The sequence below is a fragment of the Sceloporus occidentalis genome, unplaced genomic scaffold, assembly GCF_023333645.1.
Source record: "Sceloporus occidentalis isolate IW3139 unplaced genomic scaffold, rSceOcc1.0.p SCAF_7, whole genome shotgun sequence".
Taxonomy (NCBI): domain Eukaryota; kingdom Metazoa; phylum Chordata; class Lepidosauria; order Squamata; family Phrynosomatidae; genus Sceloporus; species Sceloporus occidentalis.
Genome location: NW_028316987.1, coordinates 15,407,491 through 15,422,041, shown reverse-complemented (window position 1 = coordinate 15,422,041; position 14,551 = coordinate 15,407,491). Strand labels below are relative to the sequence as shown.

The window sequence follows — 14,551 nt, the reverse complement described above, 5'->3', positions numbered from 1 at the left end:
CAGGAATTTACTGTTGAAAGGTAGCTTTGGAAATCCAAAAACTAATAGACCACTGGGAGTAAACCCAAGGTTTTATATTTTCTTTTCCATTTGGTTTGGATGGAATTGAGAGGATGTGCTGTGGAGATAAAGACTCCTCCCTGTGCTGTACAGTGATAACACCTTTTCTCTTTTCCTGTGTGTGAGAATTGGATATCCCTGAAACCTATGGCTATGTGGTTCTAAAATGTTCATATTTGGTACTGGCAGCCCTCTATTATTACATAGCACAGTTATGGAAGACCAAGAAAGGGGTGTCCTTTGGCCCTTCCCTGTTCTTAAAACCTCCACCTGAGAGGCAGGAAGGTCCTATAGTGTGTGTGTGTGTGTGTGTTTTGTGTGTGTGTGTGTCTGTGTGTGTGTGTAAATGCAACATTTCTTTATTCTGATGCTGAATTTGGGTGGTCCCATGCCTACCAGCTTCAAATTGAAATACAGCTACCCCAAAATAAGGCAATGAACAGAACCAACTACATGTTGCAGGGTATTACGTATCCCTTACAAAAGTGTCTCTGCTTCAGTGCTCTAGTTGTCCTGCTCATCCTTATGAAACTCCCCTTCCCCTTGTAAGCCTGGAGCCCTGAACAAGAGCATTCTTGTTGGGACCTGTGGATATGTTATAACAGTGCTTCTCAAGCAATCTGACTAGCAGTCCCCCACCCACATTTGCCAGGGACCACCACTTTGAGTAGCACTGTGTTAGAACATTTTGTTGTAAAATCCCATTTGTTTTAATTTATAGGGCCCTTTGCTTTGGAGAATTTCTGCAAGTATTTTTCTATGTGTTATCATTGTTTCTGCTTTGAGAAAGGAGATCATATTCCATGGCTTCTTGGGGGAGAAGAAGCACAGAACTCTCATATTTGCTGTATTTGCATTTTGTAACTTTGCCTTCCCCTTTTCTTTGGATGCTTAAACTGTACATCAAATGGTAAAGTGAAGTTTTCAGTTACTGCAATGTTTGAATTTGGGGACTGACATAAAATTTAACGGCGGGGGTGGGTGGATGCAGAATTCTTATTGAGGGCAATATCCTCTGTATAGCTACAGGGGAGTGGCAAAATTAGGATATTTCCCTCAATGAGAATTCTGCCCCCCCCCCCCCGTTAAATTTTATGTCAGTACCCAAATTCAAACATTCACTTTACCATTTGATGTACAGTTTAGGCATCCAAAGAAAAGGGGAAGGCAAAGTTACAAAATGCAAATACAGCAAATATGAGCGTTCTGTGTTTGCTGTATCCCTTCAAGTCATTTCGGAATTATGGCAACCCTAATGTGAACATGTCACCAGGTTTTATTGGCAAAATTTGTTCAGAGGGATTTGCTTTCCCCTTTTTTGAAGCTTAGAGAGTATGATTTGCTCAAGGTCAACCGGTGGGTTTCCATGACCAAGTAGGAATTTGAACCCATCCCCAATATTGTCAGAGCAGGGTTTATTCTTTTCCCCCCCTACTGCACCAGGACAGAGGGAGATTGTTGTTGTGGTATGCCTTCAAGTTGTTTCCAACTTATGGTAATCCTAAAGCAAACATATCATAGGATTTTCTTGGCACATTTCTTCAGAGGGGGTTTGCCAATGCCCTCTCTGAGGCTGAGAGAGTGTGACTTGCCCAAGGCCACTCACCAGGTTTTCATGGCTGAGTAGGGATTCAAACCCTGATTTCCAGAATCATAAGCCCTTATCAGATGAGTCTGGAACTGGGGGTCTTCAGCACTGGGCGGTTCGAATTCACGTTATTTCGCACAATACCATCATACCAGCATTCGAATGGCCCAATCCGAACTCACGTGAATGCGCAAGATGCCGAACTGAATGCGTACTGGCTCCTCTTTTTGGAGTGTATCCTGGATTGGGGCTCTGTTCGATCTCAGTGCGAATGGCTCTGGTGTGACTACCCAATCCTGAATTCCATCGCAAGACCCCCAGATTCCAATTTTAACTTCCGGTGGGTCTTTCCTCTTGCCGGTTCCAGGGAAGCGGGGGGGGGGGGGCGGTTCCAGCGGCCTCATCCTCCTCCTCCCGGCTTGGGAGCCAGCATAAGCTGCATCCCAAGAAGGGAAGAGGCGCGGGGGGCCGCTGGAATCGTGGTTCCGGCAGCCTCCTCCTCCTCCTCCCGGCTTGGGAGCCAGCATAGGCTGCATCCCAAGAAGGGAAGAGGCGCGGGGGCCGCTGGAACGGCGGCGATCGCCGCAATTCTAGCGGCCCTGCGCCTGTTCCCTTCTTGGGATGCAGCTTATGCTGGCTCCCAAGCCGGGAGGAGGAGGAGGAAAAAAGCATCCCCATTTACTTAGATGGCCATCCAGCCTCTTTGACAGCCGCTGGAACTGGTCCTCCCCCCCCCCCCCCCAGAATACATATTCACACACTCACACACACACACGTACAACCGGGCATTGCTAATTTGTTGCAAGGGAAGGTCATGGTAACGTTAAAACCAAGCAGGAATGTAGAGAGGAAACAGAGAGGAATGTAGAGAGGGCACGTGGTATCGTGATTGTTAATGTGCATGAGCTGGCTCTCCAGCTGTTTACCGGGCTGTCATGACGTGACCTCCCCTTTCACCCCGGAAGCGTTTAAGGTCGCAACCCATGCAGGGCACCACTGAGCATGTGCGAGGGGGCCGATACGAATCGGCCAATCCTCATGTTGAGCACCGGTGTGACAAAACATTCTGCACTGAATGCACTTCGCGCGAATGCGTATTGGCCAATTTGAATCATGCCAATTCGGAGGGGCTCCCAGGTATGATGGTATTGTGCGAAATAACGTGAATTCGAACCGCCCAGTGCTGAAGACCCCCAGTTCCAGACTCATCTGATAAGGGCTATAGTCCAACACTCAAACCACTATGCCACACTGGTCTTTTCCCCAGTCTGATGGCATTACATGTACATTATTGTTATGCTGTAATTCCACCTGCAGAAGTTAGGAAATCTGGGAGTTTGTCTGGCTGTAGCCCATGTAGAGAAGTCCATTCTTAGAATTAACACTGTAATTCCATTATTGGAATTAGCATGTGTAGAGAGGTGATTCTGATGGCCAGCCCTAAATCTGCTGCACCCAGAAATGCCCTGCAATCCCCAGCTTCCGGGGTGTGAGGCTAAACAGTACACGTTTTGTGCAGCCGGACAGTACAAGAATGTATGATGCTAGTTCAAGTGGGAAAAGATGCTCCAATGAAATCCCAATGGTAACCTCAAATCCCTAATCCTGTGGGCATTTCTTTCCCCCCCCCCCCCAACTGCAGAAAACAAGGGAAAGGGAACGGGAAAGGGAGAAAAAGAAATTAGAATGAGTCAAGAAACCAAGAGATTGACAGAAAGGAAGAAAGGATAAGAAAATAGGACAAGAACAAGAGAAAAACATTTGCCTTCTTTGTTAGTTGAGGACAGAAACTCCCTGTATAATTGAGGAACTAAGAACCTGCTCCTCTCTTTATGGACTGAGAGGTCTACATTGTATGCAGGCATACTTCAGTTAATAAGTCCTCTGGCAAAGAATCTTCTTTTCACAAAGTCTATTCATGCCAGCCCAGCTCCTCTTTTCTTCGTTGTCCTCTGCCTAGCTGGAAGATTTTTAGCAGCATTGGCACTGGGAGGATGGTGAAGGAGGGTTGGAGAAACACATTTTCAGAGCTTTATCACATGACAAAAGAAAGCCAAAACAGATTAGGAGAGTAGTGGCTTTGTCCATGCCTCTCCACTTGCTGCTATTGAAGCACTTCTGTTTTCTTCCCGAGGGAAGCAGTTGTAAAAGTCTGTCTCTTGTTGCACTGGAAGAATCAATTTTGCAAAAGGCATGCTTTTATGACCATCTATCTCCCTGGGGAAGGAGAACAGAAGTGCTATTACAGCATATGGAGAGGCAAGGAGAAAGCCTCTGCTCTCCCAATCCATTTCGTCTTTCTTTTTTCATGTGATAAGGCTATCAGTATCAGGCTGTAGCAATGTGCCTGCAATAAGCAATTCAATAAAATTTAAGTTGGGAAAGAATAAGATTCTACTCTGATTGATCCTGATGGGGCTGTATTTGTCTGCCTGCAACTGGCAAGGTAACAGCTGCTGCCTCCAGAATCCTTTACTGAGAAAGAATGCAGAACAAAACAAAGAGAAACAGGGAAGTTAGATCAACCTGCCTCACCAGCTGTCCCCTGCATATACAAACAAAAAACATATCTGGCCACCAGAATAGAAATCCTAAGAGAAGTAGAGACTCATGAAAATATATAAATAAAAAATCATCCCTGAATGCATTTTGGAAGAAGCTTTCTAGTGCTCTGTAGAAGGTTTAAAAACATTTTTAACAAAAAATTGTGCAAGGCTTACCTGACCTGGTTGTTTCATTTTACATATTTGAGATGTGTTACTGGAGAAGAGTGCTGAGGATATCATGGACAGCCAGAAAGACAAATGAATGGGTCCTAGAAGAAATTAAGCCTGAACTCTTCCTGGAAACTAAGATGATTACACTGAGGCTTTGGACACATTTGGTGTCATACTTTGGACACATCATGAGAAGACATGACTCACTAGAAAAGACAGTAATGCTAGGAAAGGTAGAGGGGAGTAGAAAGAGAGGAAGAGGAAAAAGAGGAAGACTTCATATTAAATACACTCTATCAAGGAGGTCATGGTTCTAGGCCTTAGGACCTGAGCAGAACAGCTGAGGACAGAGGGACTTGGAGGTGTCTCATTCACTGGGTTGCCATGAGTTGAGATCGACTTGAGGGAAGGTAACAACAACACAACAACTGCAAACAAACATATTCTTCTTTGTAGGAACCTGTCCCTATTCTTTGCGTGTTACTTCGGCCTCTGGTACCAACATTTCTGTTAAAATAAAGCCCAGGAACGAACATATCTACTTCATTAACTACTTTGTTAACCCCCTACTACTCTGACAGCAGATTACAGGGAGATAATAACCCACAACATCAGAGGTGCAATTACTTGCTCTTTCTCCAATGTGATATATGCCATCCAATACCAGCAGTGCCCCTCTACACTCTACATTGAACAAACAGGACAGTCTCTGAGCAAAAGGATTAATGGACACAAATTTGACATTAGAAATGTCAGTATCCAAATATCAGCTGCAGAACATTTCAACCTTCCTGGACATAAAATGGGTGATGTTTATATTTTTTTTCCTCATCTATTCTTCTTTAAATGTTTCCTTGTTCCTGTTTAAGACCATATTGACAACTGCACAAAATCCTATTTTCTGCTGCAACTTTTATTTTCCTTGTTCATTAGATGCCTACTGTTTATTAGAATAATGCTTATGTTAGATTTTAGCTCCCACCATTCTTCTTCATTGGCTACGCTGAATAGTGTTGCTGGGATTTATAGTCCTACAGCATCTGGAGGGCCACATGAACCCCATACTGCTTATGGGGACCATCTTCATCTAGGACTGCAACACATGTCCTAGCAAAGCTTTCTGTTATGCATGGCCTTCTGTTATGCATTTCTACATTCATATCAGAGTAGCCCTCCTGAGAGCAATGCGCCCAAATTCAAATGGCCAGAGGCATGGTTTTGAACTTGGGTTTCCCACAGATGACTTTTTGTCCACAGTTATAAATCCACTGAATCAAATTGATGTTACATTAGCCAAAGGTCTAATAAAACATCATCTCAGTGACTATGCGGTTTGGATCTGAGGATTGCCTATCAGTGAATCTATTTCTATCTTTGGGCTGGGGTGTGTGCGGTGGGTGAAGAGAAGCAGGTGCAAGATTGGGAGCTTTGGAGATAATTGATGCTATGCCTGGGGCAAGCAGGGCAGAGGTTGGCAGCCTGGTAGTAATGGACAGGGAGTGCATTAGGAGGTGACCTGAATTTGGCTTACATGGTGCTGACAGTTGAGGCTAGAGACAAATGGCCCTCTTTTCAGGGGCGAAAGAGGGATCACAGGCAGAGAAGTGCTGCAGATTTCTGAAACATACAAAACCCATCAACACTTAATTGGGAAGAGGCAGCAGTTAGGCAAAAGCAATGTTTGTATTTCATGGCCATGGAAACCCACTGAGTGGCCTTGGGCAAGTCACATTCTCTCAGCTTCAGTGGACAGTAAAGGCACACACGCACACACACCCAAACAAATCTTGCCAAGAAAACTTTGTGATAGTATTGCCTTTATTGTTGTTGTGTGGGGTCACCATAAGTTGGAAAGGATATTTTTATAGAAAATACAATTATTTAACATCAATACATATATAAAAAGATACACATATAAACATATTAGACACCTATACCTAACATATAACGTACACAGCATATACACTCGTCCCTCCACATTTGCTGGGATTAAGGGCACAGGACCCCAGTGAATGTGGAAAAACCGCAACTAACAAAAACACTATGTTTTTATCTGAGAGAACACCTCTCTAGGAATCTCTAGGACCTCCAGTGCAACTCTGTGGTCAACATCTGCCAGAATTGTGCTGGAGGAGCTACAAATGCCTAGTGGAATGTTCTCTCTAGGAATTTCTAGGTCCTTTCTGGGACCTTTGGTTAAAGTTGACTATAGAGTTGCGCTGGAGGACCTAGTGATTCCTAGAGATAACATATTAATAAAATCTGTGAATAATTGAACCCGCAAAAGTCAAATCCGCAAATGTGGAGGAACGAGTACATTACATACTTGTGGACATCTTAATATACTTACCTATTAACATTTTTACTCGTTACATCCATCTGCTTACTACCTCATTTTGCAACCGATCATATATAGAGATTGTTACACATCTGATTCATCCAATGGACTTCCCCACTCTCTATTTTACAACATCCAATTCCTTCAACCTGCCATCTTTCCTCTGTCTCTCCTCTCTAATCACCTTTTCTATTACCTTTTCTCTATCCTCCAGTATCTTCCAACTCCTCTCCTAGTCACTTAGCTTACTTATCATCCTACCCCTCATTTTATCCCTCTCATTCTCTTACTCCTTCTCTATTAACTTCCCTCTCAGACATCTTTCAAACACTTACTCATACCTTCTACCTACATACAGTATCTTCTCCCTTCTTACTTATAAGTTGGAAAGGTCTTGAAGGCACACAGCAACAAAACCATCTCAAATTACTTTCAAGAACTTTAAAATAGTACCAAGGCCTAAGCGTGCAGCATCCTACTTGAACAGATCAACATGTGTTTCCTTACCTTCTAAGGAGAGACATCCTGAAATTTAAAAATTCCTGGAAGGCATCCTTTTGGAACTGAGAGTGCTTATTTCCTTTTAAATGTCCTCATATGAAACTTGTCTGGATCTCTGTAGTGATGGAATCATTTGTACATGTTCTTAGATATCGCCATTATTATTTTGTATTTTGGAAGTGAGCTGTCAACTGTTTTGTACATGCCCAGAGGAACAGTTCGTTGTGATTATTATGTATTTCCCAGACCCAATGCTCGACTATTGAAAACTGATTCTAGGACTGAGCTCTAATTCACTGAAGTCCCGTAAAGCATTGCATTATGTTATCTTCGAAACTTTATCTTCACTCAAGCATCTATTTATTTCAGTGGCAATTATTGCTGGAGGAAAGGGAGAGTTTATTTTTTGTTGAGACTTTCATATTCTAGGGAGGTACTTTGAGGCTGAGAGAATATAACTTGCCCAGGGTCACCCAGTGGGTTTCATGGCCAAGCCGGGAATCAAACCATAGTCTCCAGAGTTATAGTCCAAAGATCAAACTACTATACTACGCTGGCTCCCAGCAAGTGTTTATGGCACAGTAAGTGGTTTGAGTGTTGGACTATGACTCTGTAGACCATGATTTGATTCCCGGCTTGGTTGAGAAATCCACTTGGTAAAATTGGAGAAGTCACACTCTCTCAGCCTCAGAGGACATCAATGGCAAACCCACTCTGAAGAAAAATGCCAAGGAAGTCCCATGATAGGTTTGTTGTGGGGCCGTCATAAGTTGGAAACGACTTGAAGGCACACAACAACAACAAAATGTTGTCAAAGACTATATACGTATTTGTGGTATGTGGAATCAAAGCCAATAATAGGTAGAGCTGGAACCCCGAGTAGATGGAGTTTGTGCGGCCCTCATATTACAGGTTAGTTTTGGGCAGTTTTAGTTCATCCTGATTAGTTATTGTCTATAGATTCTGGAATTTTTCTAATGGACTAACACTGCTGACTTTGGTCCAAAACATACTGCAAAAATAATCCAGTTTGAGACCCCTTTAACTGCCCTGATTCAGTGCTAGGGGACCGTGGGAATTGTAGTTTATTGTGGCACCAAAGCCCTCTGACGGAGAAAGGCTAAATGTCTCACAAAACTGCAGTTCCCACATTGAGCCAGGGAAGTTAAAACGGTCTCAAACTGGATTACTTCTACAGTGTGTTTTGGACCAAAGTCTGCATTGTTTTTGGACCTTTGTTTCATTTAGTTGGCTGGACTTGTAGTGATTTCAGTATTTGTGCATGGTTAAAAGGCTTCTCCTTTTACCCATAACTATGCAATGAAAGTGCGACACAGACGCCGAGTGTCTGTGTGCTTTTGCTTCTCTGTCATCACCAACACAACCGTTCCCTCTAGTGAGCAGAGCAACACAGCAAAAAATGTGTGGAAGGGTGAACAAAATGGAGCATTCTGGGGATGTGGGGTACTGTTCTGGCTGGCATCAGCACCATGGTTACCCAGAGGCCTGCTGAAGGATGTGGTTCAGGTCTTCTCTGTGGAGTGGTTCCCATAGTAACACACAGCCACCCTTGTTGAGGTTTATTTGCATCCATTTTGGTGTCCTCCCCCCCCCCCCCCCGCTTGCTTTCTGGGCATAAGTGGATATGTGAAGGGAGGGGTTGTGTTGGAGGACAAATGAGGCCGTTGCCACAGAGACAGGAGAGCGTGCACAGAAGCAATGGAGGTCAAGCTGGCACAAGCATCATTTTGACAGTGGAAGATGGCCAGGTTTTTGGAGGGGGACAGGCCAGGCACAGAGCAAGTACCTCTGTTAGGAGTAAAACGACAGAAGGCTTTTTCTCAAGGCTTTATTGCTAGTGTATTTTTCTAGAAAGCTCTATGTTCCCTTGTTGTTGTTGTTGTTGTTGTGCCTTCAAATCATTTCCAACTTATGGCAACCCTGAAACGAGCTTGTCATAGGGCTTTCTTCACAGCTTTCTTCAAAGGGGGTTTGCCATTGCCATCCTCTGAGGCTGAGAAAGTGTGACTTGCCCAAGGTCAGCTCTGTGGGTTTTTATGGCCAAGCCGGGAATCAAACCCTAGACTCCCAGTGTCCTGGGTCCAAAACGCACTGCAGAAATAATCCAGTTTGAGACCACTTTAACTGCCCTGGCTCAGTGCTGGGCAATTGTGGGAAATGTAGTTTTGTGAGACGTTTAGCCTTCTCTGTCAGAGAGCTCTGATGCCAAAATAAACTACAATTCCTAGGATTCCCTAACATGGAGCCAGGACAGTTAAAGTGGCCTCAAACTGGGTTATTTCTGCAGTGTGTTTTGGACCTTAGTCAAATGCTCAAACCATTGCACCATGCTGGCCCTCAATAAAAGTGTGTGTCTCTATGTGCGTATTGTGTGCCTCCAAGTCATTTCTGACATAGTGACCCTAAGGCTAACCTAACCTAGGGTTTTCTTGGCAAAATTTGTTCAAAGGAGGATTGCCATTGCCATTGCCATCCCCAGAGGCTGAGAGTATGTGACTTGCCCAAGGTCACCCAGTGAGTTGCATGGCAGAGTAGGTAATCGAACCCTGGATCTCCAGAGTCACAGTCCAACATTTAAACCACTGTGCCTTGCTGGCTCCTTCTATATGTCTCCTGGCCATCAGTTTTGAATAAAAGCTCATAGTTTTACCAAGGAGCCTAATACTTTGTACTTTTACAAACTATTCAGTGAAGGTATTACGGAGTCAGCCTATCACTGCTCATACAGGTATACCTCAGTTAACAAATGTGTTGCTGGGCATTCCTTCTTTAACAGAAAATTTGGTACCAGAGACAGAAATAATGTGGAAAGAATAAGGATAGGCTCCTACATCACAAAAAAAGAAGTTCAACATATTTCAGCAAACTTGTGATTCAAAACTAACAATATGCCCATGTAAAATTACATAACTAGGTGAAATGCACCTTGTTGCATAAGTAAACAAAAACATTTTGAAACTTCTAGAGACCACTTGAAGGCTTCTTTCAAAACACATTTAGGCATGGCCTATTCTTTCAGAAGCATCCAGTTTTCTCATGATACTCATTTTAGGGGCCAGATTTATAGATCTGTGCTTTGTTATTTTTAACATGTCGGATAGCTGTGGAAGCAGGCTTAAATGCTCTCCACCTTTCCTTCTGGTTTGCTATTCACAGTTCATAAACGCTCAGTAAGGGATTCCAAAAGCAGTTGATGTTTACCTTGTCTGTTTTAGGCAAGCCCAGTAGGATTGGATGGATTGGATGGAACTGAAACCCACTCCTTCTCAACTCAAGCTTTGTTTATTGTATTATTTCCTGCAGTCACACTGCTACAATTTGACATTAAAAGCCTGGAGGGTGACCAGATGCCCTCCTTTTCCAGGACATGTCCTACAATTCAACCTTCTGTTTAGGAGGAATTCTAAAATGCCCTCCATTTTGAGCATGAATAAAAAGCATGAATTTATGTGAGTGTTTTTAGCTTTTATTTTGTAATGTCTTACATTTTGCAGTGCCTTGTCCTCCTTTGCGGTTAGGACATCTGGTCAAGCTGCAAGCCCGTGATTCTCCAGCAGTCCTACACCGTCCTCTTAAAAAATCTGTGAGGACAAATAGAAAAGGAGAAAGGGGCTGTATAGGCGTAAATAGCTTTTGTAAAAAGGTGCTTCATTGTCACAGACTTTAAAGACATAGCCGTATTAGTCTGGAAAATCAGACCTCATGCATCTGATTCTGAAGAAATAGGCTCAAGTCTACAAAAGCTCATGCTATCAGCTTCTTTCAGTTACAGTAGTTTCAAAGGAGCTACAAAATAGATTTGCATACCGTCAGAGACTTTGGTCCAAAAGACACTGCAGTTTGAAACTACTTTAACTGCTCTGGCTTAATGTTAGGGAATCCTGGGAACTGTAGTTTTGTGAGATGCTGTCAGAGGGCTCTGGTGCCACAATAAACTATAGTTCACAGGATTCTCTAGTACTGAGCCAAGGCTGTTAAAAGCGGTCTCAAACAGAATTATTTCTGCAGTGTTTTGGACCTTTGTTAATAGTTTACTTTAGGCTGAAATTGGGTATTAATAATCCATGGTGTAGGTTAAGGGCTCTTCTCTCCCAGTATGAACAACACCATAATGGGCTTTGGCACAAAGTCCATCCTTTACAGATCTTGGCAGATCACTACCATTTGTTTGTGTAAAAAGGAGGGAGCGGGGATTCCTGTGACACTTTTAAGACTAACCATTCTATTTTAGTATGAATGTTCGTGGAGTGCAATCTACTTCCTCGTATATATTGATGGAGTATAATATTAAAACCTCATGTATGCACTTGTTACACATATACATAGCTGCAGGAGTAGGATTTGAGTGATATTTATTTGTGTCTCAGCTTCTGCATAGGAGTGAGCAGCAGAGGTGCACAAATGGAGACTTTATGGAGCCCTGCCATTGTTCATGGTGGGGGAAAGGGGCCCAAGAGCACATTGTCACTGTTTGAAAGTCCTGTTGCCAACAGAGTGGAAGACAGAACAAAAGACCCAGCCAGCTTATCTTCAGGCCAGATGGTAAAAAAGCAACTGTGTGTGCTGGGGGCATTGCTTTATTGTTCTTGTTGTTGTGTGCCTTTAAGTTGTTTCAGACTTATGGTGATCCTAAGGTGAATCTATCCTAGGGCTTTCTTGGCAAGATTTGTGCAGAGGAGGTTTGCCTTTGTCTTCCTCTGAGGCTGAGAGTGTGCGACTTGCCCAAAGTCACTCAGTGGGCTTACATGGCCAAGCAGGGATTCGAACCTTGGTCTCCAAAGTCATAGTCCAGCTTCTCCTGCCTAAACCTACTAGGCTCTCTGTCCTCTAACTTCATCACCAGACCTGCTCTTGGTTCTGCCCATTAATCCATAGGTCTCTGTCTAGAGCAGGGACGAGCAACTGTGGGAGGCTAGGAGGCCACATTAGCCACCTAATAGACCTTGGGGACTGGGGGGGAAAAACCCAAATGTGTGCCCCCAAATGCCTCTCAATACCCTCTAGGGCTGGGGGGGCATTTCTGCCATGTTTTAGACCTCCTTGGGTCATTTTAGCCCCCCCCCCCCCCCAAGACATCTATTTTTCAAAACAGAACATGACCAGAAATGATCTCTAGTTTATTTGGTTTTTTAAAAAGGCCTCTTCTGGGCCTAAAATCACCTGGAGGGCTCAAAACATAGTGAAAATGCCTCCATCCTCTATATGGCATTGGGGGCAATTTAATTTTGGAGGGCATTTTTTTTAGCCCTGGGGCCCTGAGGGCCACAAACAGTCTAAAGTGGGCTGCTTGCATCCAGCAGGCCACATTTTGCCCACTTAGAACCAGAGCCATATTTGAGGAGGCCATGAGCAAAGTACCCTTCCACAGCTCCTTTAGAGCCCATCCCCACCAGGGTTTGGAGGGATTGGGCAGTTCTGGGCAACAGTAGGGACAGGCAGTGCAGAAATTGAAATAGTGCAGTTCCAGCTGCTCAGTACTATCTCAGCCAGTACAGGAAAGAGAAGCACTAGGCCAGACATATTTCCAATTGCTCAGAGTCCTGGCTCAGTAGAGTAATGTAGTGGTTTGAGTGTTGGGCTAAGAGTTTGGAGACCATGGGTTGCTTCCCAGCTCAGCCATTAAACCCACTGAGTAACCTTGGGCAAGTCACATGCTCTCAGCCGCAGGAGGAGGCAATGGCAAACCTCCTCTGAACAAATCTTGTCAAGAAAACCATGTGATAATGTCCTAGGGTTGCCTTAAGATGGAAAAGTGTGATTGTGATTAAGATTCAGATGCCTTGGAGATAGAGAAGGTGGTGGCAATGACATTCAATTCTCCTAGCACTTCTTTGTTCAACAGGAGTAGGCAACTCTGAGAGGATATGGGCAACACTGGCTCCCTAGGAGGACACACACACACACATACACATACTCAATTTTCCCCCAGTGCCCAGGGGGCAGTGAAGACATTCTCACCATTATAGGTGCAGGCAAGCACACACACACACACAGAATGGCTGTACTTTAGTCAGCATGAACATGAGGATTTGATCCACATATACCAGATCTTCCAAGCAGCTCTTGATGAAGGGTGGCTGCAGCAGAGACCTCCCTCCAGCTGGAGCTTTTTTGTCACCAGGGAGCTGAGTTCCAAAGCCAAGTGGACTGGAATCAACCTCTCTGTAAAGATATTCTTTCCATTTGCACGCAGGGTGGGAAGAAAATTTCAGGCAGGCAGCCAGCAGAGAAGATTTTTGCCATGTGTGACCAGCTCTCATCTTTGCGTGATGTTGCTGGAATGAATTGGGGTGCCGGGAGCCAGCATGACTTGACCTGCAGGGGACTGAATAGCGACAGTTAAAGGAGTGGGAAATATAATGAGACAAACCTGGAGCTCGAATGAAAGAGTACAGTATTCCTGAATCACTGAATGTCATACAAGACACAATGGAATCTCTTCTTTGATTTCCTCTTAGGAGCCTTTCTTTCTGACTTGGCTTTGCTTTTCCAGTTCTCCTGGGTCTAATGTGCATTTTCCATTAATGTGTGTTGGATTATGCTGAGGTTATCTTTCAGTCTCTGAAATAAATGGATGGCTTTAAGGATTCATGATAATGCTTGCCATCTATTGAGTTTCATCATTTCAATGACAGAGGACCAGATATTTTCTCATCAGTGGTATCAGGGGACTCACACAATTTTTTTTACTTCACTTACCCTTTTAGACTTGTAGTCATCCTTAATTTGTTCAGGTCCAGTCCGGGAATTGGGGGGAGAGGCATGATCTTATTTTGGTGTAAATAGCTAATTGAGAAATACCAGTCTTTCTTCTGTGTAGTGCATGGGACAGTACTTGTCCCTTTTGAACTCTTGTGCATAATAAGAGAAGACCTTTTCCCTCTTCCAATGCAAAATTACTTCTTTCATATGAGGTTCCACACATATGTAAACCATTGTCTAAGCTGTTGTCATATTCTGAAACATTCACTCTTAACTGTGCAGAGAGGGAATGTCAGTCATAATAAGTTAAAAATCAGGCAGCTGCAATGAGGGATGGGAGTGGCTGGGTTGCTATAAGAAAAACCAGTATGTAGTAGGGCTTAGAAAAATAGGATGGAAAGAATATTCATTATTATTCATTCCTATATTTTTTTAATGGTTTTCTAATAGCTGGGAAACCTGGTTAGAAAAATAACAGACCAGTGAGAATTTTGCACAACTTTCTTGTAGTATGCAAACAACACAAAAGATGAATTATTCAGATGAGAGAAAAACATGCCCCCCCCCCCAAGAAGACACTTGTTTTTCTCCATAGAATAATTCTACACCAACATTTTGGGGCAT

The 14,551-nt window shown here is 43.7% G+C and overlaps 1 protein-coding gene across 1 annotated transcript in view; it reads left to right on the top strand.

Annotated features, from left to right (window-relative positions):
- FAM171A2 (family with sequence similarity 171 member A2) overlaps positions 1–14,551 on the top strand; it is a 43,197-nt gene that overhangs the window by 10,048 nt on the left and 18,598 nt on the right. The gene's annotated exons all lie outside the window — the stretch shown is intronic.